Raw genomic sequence first — 21,364 nt, forward strand, 5'->3', positions numbered from 1 at the left:
ATTTAATTATTATTTATTTATTTAAATAATTATTTATTAAATAATCAAATAATTGGATAATGTGGGGCCTACATGTGGGGCCCACAAGTGGAGCCCACATCTTTATTATTTATTTATTTAATTATGATTAATTTAATTATTTAAATAATTATTTATTAAATAATTAAATAATTGTTTAATATGGGGCCCACATGTGGGGCCCACAAGGGGAGCCCACATGTGGGGCCCACAAGGGGAGCCCACATGTGGGGGCCCACTTCTCCATTATTTATTTATTTAATTATTATTTATTTATTTAAATAATTATTTATTAAATAATCAAATAATTGGATAATGTGGGGCCTACATGTGGGGCCCACAAGTGGAGCCCACATCTTTATTATTTATTTATTTAATTATGATTAATTTAATTATTTAAATAATTATTTATTAAATAATTAAATAATTGTTTAATATGGGGCCCACATGTGGGGCCCACAAGGGGAGCCCACATGTGGGGACCACAAGGGGAGCCCACATGTGTGGCCCACTACTCTATTATTTATTTATTTAATTATTATTTATTTAATTTTTTAATTAATTATTTATTAAATAATTAAATATTTAATTATTTAATGACGTGGCGGTGCACACGTGGCAGGGTTGAGCAAATGTAACAGTAGCGTTGTAACAGAAAAGTTAACGTAACGCTTTGCTGACGTGGCAGTGCCACGTGGCAGTGTGGGCCCACATGTGGGGTCCACCTATTAGTGTGGGACCCACTTTCTTGAACAAGTTTTAGTGGGGCCCACAGGTGGGACCCACTTTTGCTGACGTGTACACTAGTGGGGCCCAAAAAAATAATAAATAAATTAAATATTATTATAATGATAAAGCAAAGCGTTACGTCATGTCAGCACTATTGTAACACTAGCTTTCTTCTGCAACACAAGCCCTCTAACGTAACAGTAACTTTACATGTAAAGTAACGCTATTTCGTTAGTGTTACAATAGGTCAAAAAAGTCTGTCTAATGTAACGCAAAACAGGCATTACATTAGAAAAGTGTCTTATTTGCCCATCTATGGCGTAGTGATCCAATGTCTGAGTAAGATTCTACGCAAACTTGCTCTGTGACTCATACATCGCATCCATCTACCTCATCAAATGCCTATACTGCGTCGAGCCTAAACTAGCACTATCATCTATCTCCTGCGGCTACTGCTGCTGTGAATAACTAGCCTCACCAATTGATTTATCCATGTTGCTCTACGTGCCTGAGTCAAACCACCGGTAAATGATCATAAGTGTACCCATGTCCTTTCTCGTCATCATTCCCATGATACGACTCCTGCATGTTTAAATCGTAGAACTGTCGATAGGGGCGCTCGATAACCGAAGCTGCTCGTGTGCGGGCCAATAAACACCCACCGCAACACAAAGCTTGGTCATAATCGAGGCATAATGGATAGATTGTATAGTGCCTCCACGTAAAAACTGCAAATTACCCTGATGAATAACAGAACCGAGATCCATATAATCTCCCTGCAAAATCCCCCATAACAACTCCGCACGATCCACAGTCACATCATGCACATGAGAAGAAGGCATGATATTTGCACAAATAAAAGAATTCCAAGCACAAGCAAACCTATTCATACATGAAGCAGGGAAATTTAGATACTAGTTCGATTGTGCCTTCGGGATACACAACATAGCCACAATCAAATCCAAATCAAAGTCTTACCCGTCTTACTAACCCACTCCTCCTGAGTTGGCTTCCTCACAGGTTGGTTGATAACCCTGTGAATAGCCTCCGGGTTGTAGTCCACTGTCAACCCACGCACCACTGAATACCCATTCTTATTAGCTTTTACGTTCCCATAGAACTCACGAATAATACTCATAGGCACAGCCTCGGGTGCCTCACAAAACAAAACCCGTCCCATATCCAAAATCATCTCGAGAAGTTTACCATCCTTAGCCGAATGTAGAAAACCCCTCTATTTCGCTATCTACTTAGAAAACAACCTTGTCTTCTCCTCTTTAGCCACCGGAGTAACAAACCTTGGCCTCTTTAGACACCAGCACGGGCGCGCCGTGCTCTTGGAAAAATTGCCCTATTTTTTGTATTTCTTCTGATTTTCTTCCTTCTTTCTTCTTTTCTCAACAACTGATGTATAACAAACATGGGTTGCCTCTCAAGAAGTGCTTGGTTTATGTTTCTAGCTTGACGTAGAATTCCGAGATCAAGTTGACAATAAAATGACACTAACCACGTCACAGTATGTCGTATCTCCAGAGTAATGCTTCAACCAATGTCCATTCACCTTGAATTCCTGGCCTGGATCATTCTCAAAAATTTCCACCGCTCTATATGGAAACACAGTTCTGACAACAAATGGCCCTGATCATCTCGACTTCAATTTTCAAAGAAAAAGATGGAGACGAGAGTTAATCAAAAGAACTTGTTGCCCCGGCACAAATGATTTGAGTACTAGACCCCTATCGTGCCACCTCTTGACTTTCTCCTTATACATTTTGTTGTTCTCATACGCTTGAAGTCGAAACTCATCGAGTTCATTCAATTGAAGCATCCTTGTCTTACCAGCTGTATCCATATCAAGGTTCAATTTCTTCAAAGCCCAATATGCCTTGTGCTCTAGCTCCACATGAAAATGACATCCTTTGCCATAAACCAATTGAAGCGATGACATGCCTAGCGAAGTCTTGAATGATGTTCGATATGCCCAAACACTTTCATCCAGCTTCAAAGACCAATCCTTTCTCGATGGACATATAACTTTCTTCAGAAATTGCTTGATCTCTCTAATAGACACCTCAACTTGACCATTAGTCTGAGGATGGTAGGATGTAGCAATGGGATGATTCACATTATATCTCTGCATCATAGCAGTAAACTTGTGATTGCAGACATGTGATCACTCGTCACTGATTATAACTCTTGGAGTCCTGAATCTTGTGAATATCTGCTTGTGAAGAAAACTGAGCTCTACCTTCGCATCATTTATCTACAAAGCTTTAGCTTCCACTCATTTTGAGACATAATCTACTGCCACCAAGATATACTGATTTTTGCACAATGAGATAAATGGCCCCATGAAGTAAATTCCCTAAACATCAAAGACCTCAACCTCAAAATAAACTGATGCGCATCCATAAACAATGTGACGGCCTCAACCCAGGGGCCAGGGGATGACGTCACCAAAATATAACAAATTATGATTATAATTTACTAAATAAACTTTATTATATAAACACGATCCCAAACCAGGAGTCGATGCAGGTTCAAGTATTATTTAGGTTACAACATAACAACTAACTTATTCCATGATCCAACACCCTAACTTATTACAGCAACTCATCAGACCTCAGGGTCTGATACAAACTGCCTTAGAGGAGCCGGGACCGGAGGGGGCTCATACTCTATTCTTCCCTGGTCTTCTAGACATCTGCAATAAATAGATACAGGATAAGCTGCAAGAGAGTGCAGTCAATTCTTCAACACCATATGAATAATAAGTAAAACAATTTACAACAAAACAGTAATAGGAACATAATTTATAGTTCGTTAGAAAACAAGTACAACATGTATAAACTTTATATCAAAACTAGCATGCTCTGAAAAAATAATATCATTTGTAGTGTGTTGTGCAAAAATACCAGAGTCCAATTTTAGCATGACATTTCCTTTCCAAAACCACTGTCCCATTACTGGAACCATAAATCATATGTCCCGTTACGGGGACCACAAACTGTTTGTTCTATTATGGGAACCATTAAACCAAAATCAAATATATAACTGGACGAATCTTAGGGACAGCAGATCAGTATATCCCGCCATAATTTATTCCGGAACTCAGAGACTAGCTAGGTCTCTGTCATGCTGGACTAAGCGGTCTAAATAGGGCGAGCAACCGACTTAACCTCTTACGCAACCATGTTGGACCGTTACGGGCCTCTTACGCAACCATCCACCATCTGATTTATTTTTATCCAATTTTTAAAATGAATTACACCTATATCCTTTAAAATAATTATCTCACATACACATTCTAAAATCTTTTTAGTTTAATCATAATCTAGAGATAGGTATTTGCAGAAGTTACTTTTTCCCTAAAACATCAGTTAGTAAAACATAATTAATTACGGGGAATACGTAACTTAAAATAATCTGCTCCAGCACGTAATTTAAATCAACAAGTATTCATATATACTGAACTGTAAAAGATTTGTTGAGGGGTACTTGCCTTGCGAAGCTTTATACTGACACTGACTTGGCCCTACACCGACTACGACTACTCGGTCCTTCAACTCGAACCTATGGAATCGAAACAACCAAGGTCAAACGAACGATTATACATGACTTATCCTTACTAAATACATTACCCAACGATACGATGCCCGACTAGCACATATATGCATAAAATAGTATATACGTAGTAATGCATGTAATAATATACGTAACAATTAGGATTCGATAAGTATCGGTTCGTATTTAAAAATAATTTTTAGAAAATTTTTTGACAGCGACTCCCCTATTTATAGACCTACCCGTCGAAATATCAATTGACGTTGATTCCCAACAAAATCAATAAGAATCGGCACATAAATTTTTATTTACTACCTAAAATAATTTATACAAATCGTTTTATTTATTTAAAGTATTTAGGACTCAGAATAAAATCATCACCGTCTACCGTCTGCTCGTAAAATTTATCGCGGACGGCGGTAAAATTCTCGGGGCACTCGATTACTCGAATTCCAACGCGAAAATTTCACCAATACAAAATTAATTTATTCCGCACGAATTATTTATTTTATGAAATTACTCAAGAAATTCCCTACGGAAATAAAATAAAAATATTAAAAATCAAGTTGAACCACACGCGCCACAGGCGAAGCAACAGGAACAAATTAAGAGAATAGTGGAACAGCATTCGGAACACAGGGCAACAACCGGCGACAAAACACCGGCCGCCACACCCACACAAATTACTCTGCTCACACACACATATACACACGTATACACTTGTATACACACATATATATAGCAAGAAAAATAGTACCCACCGGAATCAAGGTGGCACCACCGAAAAACGCAGCACTCATCCAAGAAATAGGAAGAATGAAAATATCAAGGAAGAAGAAAAAGGAATAGAGAAATCCCGAGGGAGAGAGAGAGAAGAGAGGATCGAGAGAAATCGAGAAAAAGAGAGACAGTAAGCTGATGTTTACCCCCTCCCAAAACACACAGCCTACAACACAGGAAAAAGGCACGTGTCCGGCAAATAAGGATACATGTTGATTTCTTTTTATTAGAAGTTAACATGTGTCCTTACATACCCGAATACCGACAATATAACCCGAATACTGAAATTAATGAATCAAGTCACCTTTAAAATAATTCGATAAATCACACCGATAGCGTTAAAATGTTTTAAATGTCCCGAAGTAAATAAAACATAATTTTTGTAATTTTAAAACAAATTTTGGAGCGCAATAAATACCCGGGTTTGGCGATCAGACGAATCAAGGTGCAGTTAAAAATACAGCGTAATAATTCCAAATTAGTCTTAATATATCATAAATATCCCGGAGTACATAGAAACGCGATTTTCAAAAGTTTAAAATAATTTCTGAAATGCTGATTATACCCTCTTTTAACAATTAAACGAAATAACGCTCGGGTGAAATTAATCCCAAAAATTTCCAAAATAATTTTTAAAATTTTTAGAATATTATGAACTTAATAAAATATGAGTTCCATGATTTTTGAATAATCCTTTAATTAAATATGGGTTTTACAAATAAACACAATCAAAAAATTATAAAAAGATAAATAATTAATAAAATATTGATTTGTAAATTTTATTAAATCCCAAAAATAATTAATGAAATTATAAAATCATTAAAACAATTTTAAGGACAATCCAAATATTTTTGAAAATAAGTTTGTCATCAAATTACCTCTAAAAGCGAAACAAAAATAATATGGTGCAACAATTAATTATACAAACAATCCACGCATCCCAACAATCACATATAAATATTAATAAATAAATCATAGAGATCAAATTAAATATAAAATTCTTTATTCAATTAATTACGCTATAATTACACATTTAAATATTACAAAAATATACGAGTAACTATAAATAATATATGCCAGAAGAATCCTGCTTGAAGGATACGAGCTGTTATCTTTTCTCCACCATAGTGGCCTCCATAAACAGGTGAATGGAAGTCTCTCAAGATACCTTTCGTCTCGCTGTACGGAATACATCTCCTGATGATTTGGTCAGATCCTTGCCAAAACAAAACCGGCTCATCCCACATGTACCACTTCACCTCGTGAAGAAACTTCTTCCTTTGAGCATAAGTTCAGTCCGGGGGCATAATGTTGCTCACAAGATAGTTCACAATGTCTGCGAACCACGGTTCTTCTTCTTGCACCCCAAATAACTACTCCTCGGGAAAAGACTCATTCTTCAATGTCTTGTCATGTGAAATTGTACCTGGATCATCTAAAAAAGAGAGATGATCAGCAACTTGATTCTCTACCTTTTCTATCCTTGATCTTTAATTCAAACTCTTATAGTAAAAGAACCCAACTAATCAATCTAGGCTTCGAGTCCTTTTTCGAGATGAGATAGCAAATCACAGCATGATCAGTGAAAACTGTCACCTTCGTCCCAAGCAAATAAGACCGAAACTTCTCAAAACCGTAGACAATGGCTAAGAGTTCCTTCTCAGCAGTAGTATAGTTCTGGTGAGCACAATTGAGGGTCTTACTAGCATAGTAGACCACATAAAATATATTGTTATTCTTTTTCCCAACAACCACTCCAACTGCATAGTCACTCGGATCGCACATCATTTCAAAAGGTTTCATTCCAATCAGGTGCAGTTATGACAGGTGCTGTGATCAAGCTCTTCTTTAATCACTGAAAAGCAGCTAAACACTCATCATCAAACTTGAAAAGGACAACTTTCTCTAATAGATTGCACAATAATTTAGAGATTTTAGAGAAATCCTTGATGAACCACCGATAAATACCCGCATGACCAAAAAAACCGCGGATTCCATTAACAGAAATTGGTGGAGGAAGGTTTTCAATGACCCCCACCTTGGCTTTGTCCACCTCAAGACCTTTACTAGAGAACTTATGCCCAAGAATAATGCCCTGTTACATCATAAAGTGACATTTCTCCCAGTTGATAACCAGATTGGTCTCAACACACCTTTTAAGAACTGTGCCAAGATTTTGCAAGCACTCGTCGAAAGAATCCCTGAACACAGAAAAATCATCCATGAACACCTCCATATTTTAACCAATCATATCAGAGAAGATGTCCATCATGCATCTCTTAAATGTGGCAGGTGCACCACATAACCCAAAAGAAACTCTTCTGATGACAAATGTACCAAATGGACAAGTTAAGGTAGTCCTTTTCTGATCTTCTGGAGCGATGCAAATTTGATTATAACCCGAATAGCCATCCAGAAGACAGTAGTACTCATTCCCAACCAACCTGTCAAGCATCTAATCAATAAAAGGAAAAGGGAAGTGATCTTTCCTCATGGTTTTGTTCAACTTCCTATAATCGATGCAAACTCTCCATCCCGTGACTGTTCGAGTATCACTAGTACAAAAATGACTTTTAGCCACGGTCAAAATAGGCCTTTAAAGTCGGTTTTTCAGCGTGGTATATGCAGGGGACGCTAAAGGTATAATCTTTTTGCATCGGGTAATTAGGCGAAACTCAAAATTGCCATTTAACCGACGCTCTTGCTTGGACAATTGCGTCGGTCCAATAAAGTGCCGACACTGGAAGTTATAATTAAATGCGTTGGTTTATCAAAAAACCGACGCTGAAAGTTAATTTTAAAGGTATCGGTTGTTCAAATTTCCGACGCTATATGTTTATGTTAAAGGCGTCGGTCGTTGAAAAGCTGACGATATATGTATAGGCGTCAGTTGTTCAATAAAACCGACGCCTAAAGTACTGTAAAAAAATAAATATTCTTTTCGTTTTTATTGATATCTTGAACCTGCTTTTTATAAATACCAGCATTCCCACAAATATAACTGAATAATCAAATTAACTAATAATCAAATCAACTAGGAATCAAATTGAAATTAAAGTAGGTCTCGAGCTATCTTTTCATACACACATTGAAGAAAAAGTACGATACATTGAATTTTAAATACAATCAAATTATTTGTGATAAAGTAATAAATGATAATGTGTTCCGAAAAAATATTAATGTTCGTTTGGCATCATCGAATTAGCAATATCGATGTTGAAAAATCCAGCAAATCATTATTTAGCTTGGGAGGTCCAACGCTCAAGAATCTCAGCAAAGTCCAGCACCTACATAATATAGTCACACATATACAATATTATTTAGTAATATTTCGGTACATAATTAGCAACATATATAAGATTGTATGTCTCATTTTCTAGATTTGTCCAAAGCTATTATCGTGCCTGATTATAGACATTCGACAATAACACTTTTTGCCCAAAGCTCTCGAATCTCATTGATTTCCTTCTTAGTATATCTTCTTTAACCAAGACCCTTTCAAATGGAAATGATAAAATATTTAGACAAATCTTGAGTTTATATGTTTGTAAAACAATATCAAATATTTTTTATCTTACCACTTTCCAGTTCGTGTTAAGATCTTTTTGACAAAGCATGACTATGTCATGCATGTACTTCATAAAAAAAAACCACACTCCGTGCCTCCTTCTTGTTGAGGACACTATACATAAAACACTAAGTTTGATTATATATAAATAAATATGATAATAACAAAATTAAAATATGAATTAAACAAGTTATACCTCAACCTCTGTATGAATCCAAAGAAATTCTTTTATGTTATTCCTCTTTCCGCCTCCTAGTACATACAACTTATATGCCACTACAAAAAAAACGGGTAAATACAACCGGAGAAAAATCGGTTGTATTTAGCTAAATTGGACCGTTTTCGGTTGTATTTAGCTAAATACAACCGGTTTTTGGATCGGTTGTATTCGCTTGAGTAATATTTAGTAAACCGGTTGTATGTAGTACTAAATACGACCGAATAATACAACCGGCTAAATACCACCGCTTCCGGTCAAATTTAATTTTTCAGATAAAATTCAAATATCCCGCCCAAATAATTAAATTTAATGATAAAATTCAAAAAGCCCGCCCAAACTTTTAAATTTTTTGAATTTTTTTAAAAAGTCTGCCAAATAAATAATTCATCCACATATGGTTATAAATACAATGTTAAACTCGACCGTATTCAGTCGAAATAGGGAAGCCAAAATTTAAAAAAAAAATGTCTCGCCGGGAGCCTCCCGTAATAGAAGTTCGCTGCATCAAACTAAAACATAGTAGCACAAAACTTCCCACAGCCAAGAAACACAGTGAACTAACCGTGGAACAAAAAGTCGTAAAACAAGGAGACCTCAGGCTACATTAATAAATAAAAATGTTATTTCAACAGCGATGTAAAAGACCCAATCTTAAAGAAACGAACAATTGAAATTGCCATCATAATTTTTGTCTGAGTCATTCAATCAAACACCTTCCCTGCCAAATATTTCACATCTACAATTTCATCCAAAATCTAATATTTTCACCTCCGATCAACCAAATATACACAAACACGCATATATATAGATTATAGCATGGCTATTGTCGACGACGCTCCTGAAAAAACTCAGCAAAAATTTCATAAAACATATATTTCGGGAAAAGAAAATGACCCAACGACAAACTCATATTACTATTCGAAGATAACGTCGCTTCAAGAACTCGTTCAAGCTCAGCTAAATGACCCGAAAATAACATAGAAGACTGCGTGAAAATCAGGTAGGGTTCGAGTGACCAGGTTGAGAAAGCGGTTATGAACCCGGTTTGTTCAAACTGCTCTTCTTCTATGATGTCGTTCTGAGAGGGCGGGGTTGTGGGGAGGTCAGAGGTTACGAGATTGAGAGAGTAGTCTTGGGCGCGGAGGTGGAAGAGATGGTGGGATTGGGTTTGAGTCTGGTGGGTTGAGGCGTGGTGAGAGGAGAAGAGAGGGGCCTGAGAGATGAGGAGTGGGAACTGCGAAGGGGTGGGGTTGGGGTGGGGTTGGGGTGGGATTAAATAATTTTAATTTTATAAATTGTTTTGTTTTATTTTATAAAATGTAAATTAAACCATTAGATTGTTGATTTAGAGAATGAATTTGGTACGTTAGATTTACGTCACGAGGATAGGTGACATGGCACTAAATTCAACTATTACTGATTATATTTAGGAGTGACGATTTATAAATTCAACTGATAATAGTTGATAATTGATATTAACCATTTTATATTATGAAAATTAAAATTACTTATAATTTATTAGATAAAAATATTATAATTAATTAGTTAATGCTTTTCTTACAAAATATTGTAACGTTATAAATATTTTAATTTATTTTAATAACATTTTATATATTATTAAAAATTAAATCATCATTTCTGAATTTTGTATCATATCACTAAAATATATAGATCTTGATCTGTAACGTTGAATTATTCATAAGTATTTTTTACAAATATTAATGAATGATCCAACCGTACGGATGTCAAAATCAGTATATTTTAGTGATATGACAAAAAATTTAGAAAAAAAATAAATATATTTGTTTTGTTTTTTTAACAGTCAACTAGTAATTTGACTCGTACATTTAATTAGTGTTTAATCCCATATTGATGTTTCAATATTTTTAAAAATATTAATGAATGATCCAACCTTACGGATGTCAAAATCAGTATACTTTAGTGATATGACCAAAACTTTAGAAAAAAAATAAATATATTTGGTTTGCCTTTTTAACAGTCAACTAGTAATTTGACCCGTACTTCTAAATAGTGTTTAATCCGATATTGATGTTTCGATATTTTTAAAAATTTTAATAAATGATCCAACAGTATAGATGTTAAGATCTCTATATTTTAGTGACATGACAAAAATTGTAGAAAAAATAAATATATTTGGTTTATTTTTTTAACAGTCAACTAGTAATTTGACTCGTACTTCTTACTATTGTTTAATCTCATATTGATGTTTCGATATTTTTAAAATATTAATATATTATCCAACCGTAAGGATGTCAAAATCAGTATATTTTAGTGATATGACAAAAAATTTAGAAAATAAATATATTTGGTTTGTTTTTTTAACAGTCAACTAGTAATTTGACTCGTACTTCTAACTAGTGTTTAATCCAATATTGATGATTCGATATTTTTAAAAATATTAATGAATGATCCAACTGTACGGATGTCAAAATCTGTATATTTTAGTGATATGACAAAAATTTTAGAAAAAAATAAATATATTTGGTTTGCCTTTTTAATAGTCAAAGAGTAGTTTCACCTGTACTTCTAACTAGTGTTTAATCCCATATTGATATTTCGATATTTTTGAAAATATTAATGAATGATCCAACCGTACGGATGTCAAAATCAGTATATTTTAGTGATATGACAAAAATTTTAGAAAAAAATAAATATATTTGGATTGTTTTTTAACAGTCAACCAGTAATTTGACCAGTACTTTTAATTAGTGTTTAATCCCATATTGATGTTTCGATAATTTTAAAAATATTAATGAATGATCCAACCGTACGGATGTCAAAATCAGTATATTTTATGATTTGATCAAAAATTTTAAAAAAAATATATATTAGGTTTGATTTTTTAACAGTCAACTAGAAATTTGACCCGTACTTCTAAATAGTGTTTGATCCCATATTGATGTTTTGATATTTTTAAAAATATTAATAAATGATCCAACAGTACGGATGTCAAAATCAGTATATTTTAGTGATATGACAAAAAATTTAGAAAAAATAAATATATTTGGTTTAGTTTTTTAACCGTCAACTAGTAATTTGACCCGTACTTTTAACTAGTGTTTCATCCCATATTGATGTTTCGATATTTCTAAAAATATTAATGAATGATCCAACCATACGGATGTTAAGATCTGTATATTTTAGTGATATAACAAAAATTTTAGAAAAAAATAAATATATTTGGTTTATCTTTTTAATAGTCAAAGAGTAGTTTGACCAGTACTTCTAACTAGTGTTTACTCCCATATTGATGTTTCGATATTTTTAAAAATATTAATAAACGATCCAACCGTACGGATGTCAAAATAAGTATATTTTAGTGATATGACAAAAAATTTAGAAAAAATAAATAAATTTGATTTATTTTTTTAACAGTCAACTAGTAATTTGACCCGTACTTTTAACTACTGTTTAATCCCATATTGATGTTTCGATATTTTTAAAAATATTAATGAATGATCCAACCGTACGGATGTTAAGATCTGTATATTTTAGTGATATAAGAAAAATTTTAGAAAAAATAAATATATTTGGTTTATCTTTTTAGTAGTCAAAGAGTAGTTTGACCAGTACTTCTAACTAGTGTTTAATCCCATATTGATGTTTCGATATTTTTAAAAGTATTAATGAATGATCCAACCGTACGGATATCAAAATAATTAAAATTTAAATATTCAAATTACTTACATTTTTCCGTGAACTTTTTTTTTTGACAATTTTCATATCCGTATGGTTGAATTATAATTTAAAACAAATACAAAATAAATTGAAACTCAAACTATAATTATTAATTTAACGATAAATATCTAACTACCATAATAATCTTTTTTGCAAGAACTAAAATATAAATTTCGTGTAAATTTTATTCTATATTTTTTTCCACAAAATTTCCGCCATTTTTAAAAATAATTCGACCGAAATCGGTTGAATTTAGTACAAAATTCGTTGGCGGGAAAATTCCCTCCATTTTTTGGCAAGGCTAAATTCTACTGAATGCAGTTGAATTTATGAGCACGCCTAAACTCAACCGTATACGGTTGTATATAAATATGGTTGTATTTATTCGGTTGTAATTAGTAAGGCTAAATTCAACCGAATGCGGTTGAATTTAGGAGCATGCCTAAACTCAACCATATACGGTTGTATATATATTCGGTTGTAATTAGCACTAAATTCGACCGCGTAAATACGACCGTATTTAAATATGACCGCATGCGGTTGTATTTAGCCGCGCCCTTAATTTCAACCGAAAACGGTTGAATTTGATGTCGGTTGTATTTGTGCCGTTGTATTTAGCCTTGTTTTCTTGTAGTGTGCCCTGCGTAATAGGAATATATCAGTACATAATTCAAAAATCTTAGAAATAAGGATATATATATATATATATATTGTAGACTATTTGAATTAAAGCGTAAGGTCAGTTCTACCAGTTCTATATCAAAAGGGTCTTAGTTTGAAAAAGAAAGTTTGGTTATGTATTAATCAGCAAAACAAGATTCCAGGAAAATTAGCTGAAAAATCAAAATATAAATCAGTCCTCCTACCAGCGTTCCTACTAACATTAAACTTAATAAAATTATTAACAGTAAAAAAAAGGGAAGGACCATATTTTTCTGGTGGCATGTATCCAAATGTACCAACTAGACGTGTGGGCAATGATGTACTTCCAACTTCTGTTAGTTTGGTCAATCCAAAATCTGCCACCTGCAAGTATTTCACTACCATCAACATGAAGCAGTGAGAAGGGATTAAGTAGCAATATAGCATAGAAAGTTCACGGTTGATTAGAATCTACTGGAGCATAAATTATTTTATTATGTGAACTTCACCAATATTTATTTAAAATCTATGTCTAACAGTACCACATGTATAATAAAAAAAGCAACCACAAATGATGTTACAAACTTTCCGCGGTAGTTTTTATCTATCAGAATATTTGCTGATTTAATATCCCGATGGATATAAACAGGAACAGTATGCTCATGAATATATTCAAGTCCTCTAGCTGAATTCAATGCAACTTGCACCCTGGTAGACCATGAGAGTGGAGGACTACCTGAAATGTTGAAAAATGAGGGGAAGAGAAGGGTGGAAGTTTGATTAACGTATATTTGGAGGTAATAATAGTACACAAACTGCATTCTGTAGACATTTCATTACCTGAGCCTCGCAAATGTTCGCTTAAATTTCTATTCTCGATGTATTCATATAATAGGAAAAGGGAATCTTCAACAAAATAGCCGATCAAGCGAACCTGCGTAATATAGTCATAGCGGTGTGAAAAGAACTATATCTTAGTGCTTAAATAGCAAATTTTATAGAACAAGTAAGATGAAAAGGGTGATAACAATTGTTATCTACTGTAATTTAATAGTAAAAAATCATAGCAAGATGTAAACAATTACAAGAAATTAAGCTTATTTGACACCTTTCCATTGTCCGAGACCCAATGACATAGAAATTAATTTGAATTAGGGATCTCACAGTGTGAAGTCGAAAGTCCAAAGGATAACTTGTCCTCCCATTAAGGTTAAGCCTTTTATATGTTAATTCTATATCAGTCATGTCAATGCATGAAATTTCGATCAATTACATTTGTCATTTTATATATGAGATAAGAAGTGGGTCTTTTTAAATAAAAGCATGAAAAAAAAAACTTCAAAAATAGTATCTTGTAGCTGTAAATTGTGATGGTCTATTATTAAATAATACAACAATGACCAATCTGACAAATTTTTTTTGTTACTAAGTTTCGGTCCTTTGTAAGTTTTGAGTTATGCAAAGATATTGTTCAGAAATGCTCCCATAGCAATGCATGTCTTTCATTCACACCATACATTGCCAAACATGCATATATCTTACTGCTGTTATTCTAATGATTTGTGTATCTCACAAGAATTGATATTCTAGAGAAGGAAATTACCAAGTTCAGGTGATGAACATTCGTTAAAACCTTTAATTCAGCAAGGAATTATTTTGAAGCTTGCATATCCATCTTCTTAATTGCGGCTTTCTGCATAAATAACACTATTAGTGTTCCACAAAATTCATTTACCATTATATAAATATGCCTATCAAAAAAGTTCAGTTGCAATTCCAAATCTGCCAATATATCAACTTCACAGAAACAAGGCGTAGAACACAATATCATACCCACTTTAGCCAGCTTAGCAGCCTTCCCAAGCTCAAGATAAACACACTTGTCTATAGAATATAGATTTTTGAATTCTATAAATAAATTATACCATTATACATAGATATATAATCATAGAGCATGACACATTTCCAATATAATGATCAGCACCCCTTAAACATGACCTTATAGATTTTAAATCTACTTACAAGGAACAAGCAGAGCAAACTTATATATCACATTACTAAATATCAAGAGAAGACCTAAAAAAATATATTAGCTGCGAGTTTAAAAAAAATTCTTAAGCTACGATGAGTAAAGTAGCAGATTATTAATTTTTATCATAGATAAAAAATATATTAGCTGACATATGTGGCAGATCATGTCGGAAGATATATATATATATATATATAGAATTACTATTATTAGAACTTGATTATGACAAATAGTGAATAATAAATGTCTAAATAGTTGTACATCATTAATTTTTATCATACATAAATCACTGCCGAAGTTCACAAACCTCGCCTCTGAGTTCAGCGTAGTAAACAACACCAAAGCCACCTTGACCTATCTAATAACTAATATTGAAGTCATTTATAGCTTTTTCTAGCTCTTCCAATGAGAACTCCACCGACTTATCTACACGTATGCCTATCATGCGTGGAGATGCCCCAACTGAGTTCTCTTCACCTTTAAGCAAAGTTCCACCTGGAGCTACAGTCAGAAGAAGGTAGATTAGACTACAGCTACTTGTATAGTACTAGACAATTGCACTTACAAGGATGTAAATACAATGAAAAATCTGCATCATAGGAAAATAACTGGATATGAAAAGAAATCAGCAAGAAGTTCAATAATACTCTTAAACAAATACACACACAGAGGAAATGAGTAAATTGAATAGATTAGTCAAGAGAGTTGGTAAAACACTTGATTTGCGAAAAATATAAGTCTAAGATGCAGAAAATCATCAAATTTATATATAGAAAACTTAATCACAAATTAGCAACAAAAATTAAAAGTTATACATATGTTAATCCAATGGAATTGTACTAAGTTGTCACTAAATTTCGAATCCACTTGAAGAATAAAGAACATAAGATCCTCATAAATCTTATAAACATAACACCGCTCCACTAGTAGTCCCCAACAGATGCAAAAGAATACATTCCACAACCAAAGCCATATAGTCTCTCCAAGACCTCTCGTCCATGTGGTGAAAATACCCAATCGTGTACTGCATCCTATTTGTTACTAGAGAGCAGAGACATTGAGATTGATATGACTCTACTTCTTCAAATTGTTCCATTTTCAAGGAAGACACTAGAGTGATCTATTGTTTCTTTCATAGAGCCATATACCATGGTGGTCAAGGGAACCTGGTGATACATAACGGGGATGGAGCCCATGTGTGCCTAAGAACTTCTTTATTTCTGGTAATCAGTTAATTAACAATCTTCATTGTCTAAATTCTTTAAGATAATACTCCCTCAGTCCCTTCCAATTGTTTACATTTCTGGGGAAGTGTCTGGCACGCATTTTAAGGTGCATAAAAAGTATAGTTATGTAACTTATTATTACAATTTTCTTTTTCTGAATAAAAGATGAATGTTTTAATTTTTATTCAGAAAAACAAAATTATAAGAAAAAATTACAGAACTATACTTTATATGCACCTTAAAATGCGTGTCGGACACTCTCTAAAAAATGTAAACAAGTGAAAGGGACGGAGGGAGTACTATATATCAGGTGAATTCATATCCATTCTGTACCCCGTAATTTAATGTTAACAGAAAAACACAAGTGGAAAAAAGAGAACAAAAAACTTGAGAATACCATGGGTAGAAAGATCTTCACTTGTTGTTGAGAGTCTGATTTTTTCAGCTTTCTTCTTCCTGTAAAATCTGAAATAACCTACAAGTAACAACAATCCTACTGCTACTACTACAGCAATGCCAGCTATGCCTCCGGTGGAAAGCCCTAGTTTCATAAAATTAAAACATAAGCTCAAACATCATAAAGACTCCACAATACCTTAAATCTCATATGTAGTAAATGAACAAAATAAAATCAGCCCGCATAAGGGTTAGACCTCCTTTGCTGCAAAAAGGAAAACAAACAAAACCGAATCTGATGTTAATTAACACAAAAATTAACCATGACAAAGCAAGTTATAATATATAGCACTCTCAAATCAGAAATATAGATAAGCTAACTTGATTTGAAGGGTACAAAATTTTCATTTAGATCTGCAAAAGTGAAAATACAACTTTAGAAATACATGTTCAATAAAAACAAAAAAATAAAGTACCTAGAATTCAGCTACACTTGCAAATATCCCTAAAACTATCAGTAATTATAAAGACTAAATTACCAGCTTCTAAGGAAACATACAACATACATATAGACTAATTACTACCAAATGAATCTTTACACAAAGCCCTATAATTCTAAAACAGATGCTTAATTCTATCGACATTAATATAAAAAAAAATTCAAGCTCCCAAAAACCGAAAGATCATCTTTGCCAGGAACATAAACAATTCCTCTCCGTGCACTAAAATCAACACCAGGATTATACCTCCTCAACAAATTTGCACCATCCACCCCTGATCTTGCTCCAAATTTCACATCACTGACAACAGATCCCAAACTATCCCCGGGCCCAAGCTGATATGTAACGAACAATCCATAATCCTTAGAAACCTTCTTATCACCACAAGAACAATTAACAGTAATATTCAAAATAGCAACATCAGGAATTCTATTAGCATCAAACGAATTAAACTTCTGCAACCACAGTGAAGCAGGGCTAACACAGGAGAAGATATGAATTCAATTAGGTAAATAGGCTGTGAAAATGAACAAAAAAGTAATATCAGCGTGTATATACGTATATATAGGGGAGTGCCAGAGAGGGAGAGTGCGAGAGAGAGGGAGAGTGCGGGAGAGAGACATGAGAAGGAGTGCAGAAGTCTTAAGCTCTTCAATCGGGAACTATCACACTTAACTGGGGCACGAAAAGATGGGTATCTATCGGAGTGGTCAATACCTGAGTAGAGAACCGGGGCATGTAAAGATGGGTATCTATCGGAGTGGAGCGGAGTGGAGTACTTCTCTTAGTTTAAAATTGAACAAACACAGGACATCCTCACTATTTCACCCTCTTTTTTCCTTTTTTTAAAACTTATTTTACTCATTATTTTGAGATTAATCATTATTTTTTTCTTCATAAAATTTTTTTAAGTTTGAGTTACATAAAATTCTGTATATGAAGAAAGTCAATGTTTATATAAAAGTAATACTTGTATCAATTTTAATTGTATTAAAGACCCAATCAAAAAAAATTGTATTAAAAAAATATATTTTGTGAAACAAAGTTGATATAAAAAATATAAATAATATAAATTGAAGATGTATGACATGGAATAGATTTTGGAAAATAAAACTAGATATTAGTGTTTGAAAATTAATTGAAAAGTTGAAGTAGCCAACTAATTTGAAACAAATTTTTTCATAAAAGTGGTCATTTATTTTTGAAACGGAGTAAACAAAATTCAATATTGTGTGAATATCAACAACATAGAAATATTATTACTTTTATTTTATTTAACATTTGGATATAAAAAAACAAAAAAAAATATTATTTTTGGAAGTCTTTTAACTTTAGCAAATATATCAAAACTCAAATTAAAAAAGATTGTGAGATAAATATGTGATTAAAAAATAATTATAAAAAAATAAAAAATTTAAAAGAACACCTTCATTGTCCTGACATCCGTGGTCCAATTAATTTTTTACTCTAATACTTTTAGCGTCGGTTAAATTAAAGCCCGTAGCATAAAGCAGAAATTTATAGCGTCGGCCAACTAGAAGCCCGTAGCACAAAGCATACATTTTAGCGTCGGTCGTAAACGGCGACACCATAAATACTTTTAAGCGACGGTTACTTACAGAACCGACGGTATTAACACTTTTAGCGTCGGTTAAATTAATAACCGACACCAAATGTCGTGCACATATACCTATTTGCGTCGGTCAATCTTGCAACCGACGTAGGAAATACCTTTAGGCGTCAGTTCTTTAAAGAAATGACGCTAAACCTATGTTGTAGAAAGTAATTTTTGTACTAGTGTATGAATGAGCTCATTCTTTTCATTAGCAATCACGGTGATGCCTCCTTTCTTCGGCACACACTGAACCGGGCTTACCCAAGAACTGTCAGAAATAGGTTAGATGATCCCTGCATCTAGCCATTTGAGAATTTCCTTCTTCACAACTTTATTTTCTGAAATGTGAGATTTTTCAGGGCTTGCAACCTTCCTAGACCTCAATGTAATTGCCTTAACCTGCTCTTTTGTTTCTCTCTTGCCTGGAACTTCTGTGTCACTACGGAGTGTACCAAGTTGTCGATTCAACAAGAATTGGCAATCTGCCCAATTTAATTCTCCGGGGTCTTGATAGAAACCGGTTGGCCCTTGCACATGAGCCTCAACTACTCCAATTCAGATTTTTCATTAGATTGACTTGTACTTCCATTCGGACGTTGTTAAAGTTAGAGTTGTTGTCTTGGTGTATATTGCGGTTGTTGAAAACCAGGAGGGTTGAATTACTTTGCTACATACTGCTGATAAGGCTGTTGCACCGCATTCTGATTGTTGATCCAGTTGAAGTTAGGATAATTGCGGTTGTTGGGATGATAAGTGGCTGGAACTGGTTGTTGCGACCTCTGAAAGTTGCTTACAAACTGAGCTGATTCACTAGAAATAGCACACTGCTCAGTTTTATGCACACTAGCACAAAGCTCATAAACAATTATGATCTTATTTACTCCATAATTAGCCAAAGAATCCACCTTCATCATTAAAGCCTTAAGCTGAGCAGCTATAGCAGTAGCTGTATCCACCTCCAGAATTTCTGCTACCTTGCCTTGAGGTAGTCTCTGAGTTGGGTTATGGTATTCATTAGTAGCCATCAGTTGAATCAACTCATAAGCTTCATCGTAGCTCTTATCCCATAAGGCTCCACCTGATGCTGTATCAAGCAGGGTCTAGACTGTGCTCCCAAACCATTATAAAAGCAATTGATAATCATCCAGTCTAGCATTACATGATGAGGACACTTCCTAAGCATCTCTTTATAATGCTCACAAGCATCACATAAAGACTATCTCGATTGTTGCGAAAATTGAGTAAGAGCGTTCCTGATTGTAGATGTCTTTACCATAAGGAAGAATTTAGTAAGAAACTTATGAGAAAGATCTTCCCAAGTAGTGATAGAACCTGCTGGTAGAGAATGTAACTAGCACTTAGCTTTATCCCTCAGAGCAAATGGGAAAAGCCTCAGCTTAATAGCATCTTCAGAAATATTATTGAACTTGAAAGTATCGCAAATCTCGATAAAATATCTAATATGCATGTTGGGATCTTCCGTTGGAGAACCCCCAAACTGGACTGAATTATGCACCATCTGAATCATGCTAGACTAGATTTCAAAGGTGTTAGCTATGTTGGCTGGCCTGATAATTCTAGATTGAATGTCATTGATCTACGATTAAGAAAAATCCATCAAAACTTTCGCATTCGCTGCTTGATCTCCCATTATAATGATTGCTTCTTCTTCAACTTTCTCAACTTTTTCAAAAACTACTTTAACTTCTTCCAGTGCTTCCTTACGAGATTGAGAACGTGTTCCCATACACACCCTCTAGAATACCTGAAACACCAACAAGGTAAACAAGTAAGTAAAATATCCGAGTCGGTGAACTTTAACGACCACTGATGTCAATCACATAAACTAAATTAACACCGAGTCCCCGACAGCCGAGCCAAAAACTTGTTAGGGTGAAAACACGCGCTAAAATTAAACGCAAGTATACACATTCACAAGTAATATAAGATAAAAATCAGATTCGTACCCACATACACTCTTTTTAGTTAACTTTAGATTATGCACCTGGTATGGCTATCACTCAATGCTAAGACAATAACAAGTTGAGATGTTTATAATAAAGATTAAACTAACATGCAATTAAATAAGAATAAAAGTGATTGAATTAACTATATGAGACAAACATGGGATTCTAACTTCATTAAATGCTTCATTCAAAGTCATTGTTCTTAACCTTAGGATGTAATGGTGGTGAGAACTAATCAGATAACACAAAATTAGTAAATGCCAACTTTCGTTGCACGAATACCCTACTACCAGACATCCACAAAAGAGATAGAAGCTGAATAGACACCAATTATGTTGAGACCCTCTATGTCTATAGAATTTGATAACATAAAGGTTTAATGAACAAGTTATCTATCATGATTACATAGGG

At 33.9% G+C, this 21,364-nt stretch overlaps 1 non-coding gene across 1 annotated transcript; it reads left to right on the top strand.

The window, feature by feature from the left end:
* Window positions 1-20,140: 20,140 nt before the first annotated feature.
* LOC141715559 (small nucleolar RNA R71) lies at window positions 20,141-20,247 on the top strand. The gene has a single exon (XR_012572316.1). It is a non-coding gene; the product is annotated as a small nucleolar RNA R71 (small nucleolar RNA).
* The last annotated feature ends 1,117 nt before the right edge of the window (window positions 20,248-21,364 follow it).

This window comes from Apium graveolens, chromosome 3 (assembly GCF_009905375.1).
Source record: "Apium graveolens cultivar Ventura chromosome 3, ASM990537v1, whole genome shotgun sequence".
In the NCBI taxonomy this organism is placed as follows: Eukaryota; Viridiplantae; Streptophyta; class Magnoliopsida; order Apiales; family Apiaceae; genus Apium; species Apium graveolens.